Source organism: Portunus trituberculatus, chromosome 41, assembly GCF_017591435.1.
Source record: "Portunus trituberculatus isolate SZX2019 chromosome 41, ASM1759143v1, whole genome shotgun sequence".
Classification (NCBI taxonomy): Eukaryota; Metazoa; Arthropoda; class Malacostraca; order Decapoda; family Portunidae; genus Portunus; species Portunus trituberculatus.
Window position 1 is genome coordinate 22,527,864 of NC_059295.1, and position 4,573 is coordinate 22,532,436.

Sequence of the window (4,573 nt, forward strand, 5' to 3'; positions counted from 1 at the left end):
ATTTGAATATGAATGCATAAGGTGGACTTTATTTGCATGCTCTATATGAAATAACGGGAAACTATACATGATTAAAGTAAGAAAAAAACTGGAAAAGGCAACAGCCTGGCACAAATCACACACAAGGACGCAGCCTCACCAATAATGTGTGCAGGTTGTACGTAGCACCACCTTTCCTAGCCCCCCTCAGTCCTCGTGCTGGCAAGAGTCTGCCCGCCCATCGTGGTCGGCGGCTCCGAGGCACCTCATCAATTTCCACTGTTAAAACAGGTCTGGTGTGAGTCAGTGCACGCTGCACCTGCAGGAAAACAAATCGTGATCCTCATCAACGCTGATTATTTATCAAAGTTCAAAACTTTCTATCTATGAATAAAAAGTGGTTCATCCTGCAAACAAACTTATTTTTGCTTAAGAGTAATGTACGCAGTGACTCGACACCACTCACTCATGTGTGTGTTGCAGTGACATCTGCTGACTCAGCCGCTGCACTGTTGCGGCCTGAGGGGAATGGAGGGGAGGGGGAGAGGGGAGAGGAGAATCATAACTATTACTGTACTTGTGATCATGAAAAGGGCAAAACTTATTGATAACGAATACCTCTGTGTGTGTGTGTGTGTGTGTGTGTGTGTGTGTGTGTGTGTGTGCGCGCGCGCGCGCTCGCGCTCGAGTGAGAATGAACGAGTGTGAAAGATCGATGAAAGAATGTCTTGATATCAGTGCTAACGGAGAACATTAACATTTTGACGTAATATCAAAATCATTCCTGAGTGAATCAAAATGACTATAAAGCAAAGTGTAGGAGATTGTCAGATGAGAGTAAAATCTAATGAACATACAGTAAGTCTTGTCAGTGTGTAGTTTATCGGTACAAGAAGTTATAGAAATACGTAAGCTTAGTTAGTGAGTGACAACACCACCTGCAGTCTGTCGCTTTGGTGAGCCAGTCAGAGCCACACACGTCTGCCTGCCTGCCTCTCCACCTACCATACCTCTCCTTCCGGTTTACTATAAGCTACATTAAACAATAAGATTTTGATGTCATTAGCAACACAAGAAAGCTAAAGTACACATTAGTCTTTCGAGCTTAAAAAAAAAAAACTCGCTCCACAAACGAAAAAATGTCACGGTCTCCTTGCATCCCTAACAAACAGTTCTTTCAGTTATGTTCTTTTACTACGAAGTCATCACTTGTCCGAACCACCTCATAAGCGCACACAAGATCACGCAGAAGCACACGCGCAAACACCTAACACACACACACACACACACACACACACGAAGGTAGAGATAATCGTGAGTGCATGTAATGTACGGGTGTGTTAGGCGAGACGAGTTTCAAGTTCTATTCAAAACATACTAATGAGGAAATCGTGACGTCAGGTGAAATGTATATACCAAATTATCATAAACTAAGACAATCGGATTTCTAGAAGGTTTTAGATACAACACCAGTGCAAGTGTCCAAGATATTTTTCCTAATAAGGTTTTGTATGTTAAGGTGAGGAATTGTATAATGGGTCAAATTTGCTTATGTTGGTTAAAATTTCAGCTAACAATATTCTTTTATTTTAAATTGACTTTTTTGTTTTAATATACGAACAAAAGTACTTAAGTGTGACGGGCGTGCTTCTGCACATTGAGTGACTTGAGGCGGACAAACAGATAAGGGAGTAGGAGGCGGACGGTGGGGTCGGAGGTGTGAGGCATAGACAAGGATGGGAGGGTGTGGTGTATGCAGAGGTTCTGGCAGGCATGAGGACAACATACACACCACAACATGACATGCACTCAAAGTTTCTAGCAATCAAAGTTCAGACAGAGGCTTGAAGAAAAAAAAAAAAAGTACCTGAACAAGATCCCAGCGTTTAGCAGCTCCTCCCGGCAAGTGTCTGCCTGACGCACCGCTGTGATGGCCGCCCTCTGGTACTCGGGAGCCGCTTGTCTTTGAACCCCCGTGGAGTATCGCCTTCATCTAACGCCTATGCCCCTCCATCCCCACCCACCTTCCCTCGTAGCCACTCCTCTGGCAGCTCGGAGGACACGCCACGCACAGCTTAGCCACACTTGATACACTCATGATAAACTGACATTCCAAGGTTTAATACATATTATATGAAATTCTATTTTCAATGTCAATTAAGCACATTTGTGTCCTTGCTGTACAACAAACACTAAGGGAAAAATTGTTGTAAATTAATTTTGCTGTCATGGCTTTAAAATATACAACTTCAGCTTTACGGCAGGTATCTTTTAGGCACCATCCGTCTTCATTCACCGTTAGTGGTGGGGGGGGGGGGATCCTGACGCGACTGGTAGCATGACCCAAACACTCCTTACATCCTCATTCATTCACTCCATGGACATGCGCGCCCGCGCGCACACACACACACACACACACACACACACACACACACACACACACACACACACACACTAGCGAGCATCACATAACCCCCTGATGCACAGTATACACACACACATTAATACTTTCAGGTCCTCTCAGCGTCCACCACTAAAGGCATTATATCAATTTGAATCCGCGTTGTGCAGACCGAGACCCGGCAACTGTTCCAGCGCCAGCCACACGTGACGCACGAGGGATGTCTGGCGGCGGCGTGGTCTTCAATTTCCAAGCAGCCAACAGAATATTGGAAAGCTGATGTATATTTTCACACCCATAGAAAATGGATCAGGAATGCTCGTATATCTGATAAAGCCTTTCAATAAATAAGAGTTCGGGAAATGAGCGAGCGAGGCGTGAGGGATACAGAACGCGGGGGAACAGACGACCACGGGAACTGTAATGGCCAGTCAACGATGTGAAATTGTTGTAAGGTGCCAAGGGCTTTATGATATTGTTCACGCTGAGGTTAATCACGGGAAATTCATCCACACACACACACACACACACACACACACAGTAGCAGTCACCTTCACCTTACCGGAAAAGTAGCCTCGTGACGTCACACCCTGTGCCACGTGTACTAATAATTATCGTAAAAATATGCTAATTACCAGTAACAATACGAGTTTGAGGAATACATACACCTCGATCAACATATGCACTAACTTAGGAGAGGCTTGAGCCCAGCAAACTAGCGCAGTGTTGTGGTTATAGTTGCCACTCTAAAAGACTTGTAATTGTTTCTAACTGCCATTTACGTGTCTCCTAAAATCTACAGCAAATGAGTTACGATGAGATCACAATAGCAAAACTGGAAGGTTCATCTCATATACTGCTACTCTAATACTGTCCCTACATCAAATAGGGACTAACTTTCCTCCACTAGCATGGATGACCACCTACTCTCCTACAGTACTATCTCAATATTTCATCCTCTTTCTACCGCACACAAAATCGAGAGACACTCCTCACCTAAATCAACCGAGGCATGTTCGACACAACTACATTGGCCACAAACCTGGTAAGAAAATGGCGAGGATCCACAAGGCAGGAACCACGAGCACACAGCAGCGCGTCCGCCCCTCTCCCTTCCATGGCCTCGTCTGCCGGCCCCCCTGCGGTGTATGGTGGCTTTGCTTACTTCGAACACTGTTTCGAACTCATATACACACTCTGTAACGCACCTTTCTCAAATACATTATAACAACATTGCCTGCATTGTGCCATAGCTAGTGGTATTTTGCCAAGAGAACAGATACAAATATGTTAATTTTTACAAGCAGATCATTCAAACACTATACTTGTCCGCCTCCCACCCTTTGTTGGTTTTTAATTCACAGTGTATCGTGAAATTTGACGGTCTTGTTTTTAAATAAGATTCATATCATGACCTCACTGTAACTTCATTTTATTAATGTTGTTAATGTCTTTGGTAATATAGTGTATTTTTACTATGACGGATTGACACTTTGCGTAATAAATTGATTATAACAAAATCTCTCTCTCTCTCTCTCTCTCTCTCTCTCTCTCTCTCTCTCTCTCTCTCTCTGTTGTGATTAATCTTTTAAAAGTATCTGCACCATTGAAAATTACACTAGTGCGTCTTTAGATGATTTATAAAGGTGGGGTCAAGATATATTTAGTACCACTGAAAGGGGCCGCGTACTGGAAAAGTCTGGGAATCACTGATTTGAGGTCAAGTTAATAAGATACAAATCAATACACGACAGGAATTAGTAGGAAGCCCACTTCTCACTTGCAGGGCTGTAAACACTTAAGAAATTCTTAGGTAAACAGATGAAACTGATCTTTAGGCATAACCTGCCCTCCACCTACCTACTGATTACCGGCCATTCTTAAACTTACGAACCACTGTGAGATGTTTAAATATTGACGAAAGTTACCGCCAGGCACGCACTCAAAACAGGATTGTATTAATTGACACCTAAAGCAACGGTGCTCCGGCTAGGTGACTGGGGAGACGGGGGGGAAGGGTGGGATGGCTGGGGAGAGAAAGAGAGAGCAGGAGGCAGCTTCCTGGACGAGAGAGAAGTGAAAATGAATCTTACAAGCACCACAGTCCTGCCATTCGCACACCCAACAACAGTGGTCTCGTTAGCGGTCCGTTAGCATGCCCCAACAAGGCTCCCCTCCCACTAACAACATCTC

At 44.2% G+C, this 4,573-nt stretch overlaps 1 long non-coding RNA gene across 1 annotated transcript in view; it reads right to left on the minus strand.

Moving 5' to 3' along the window:
* The window catches only part of LOC123517053, a 12,196-nt gene extending 8,690 nt beyond the window's left edge, over positions 1–3,506 (minus strand). The window contains exons 1-2 of the long non-coding RNA XR_006678376.1: positions 3,423–3,506; positions 140–298 (exon numbers count right to left, since the gene is read on the minus strand). This is a non-coding gene — a long non-coding RNA (uncharacterized LOC123517053). The remainder of the gene's footprint in view (positions 1–139; positions 299–3,422) is intronic.
* Positions 3,507–4,573: the final 1,067 nt, after the last annotated feature.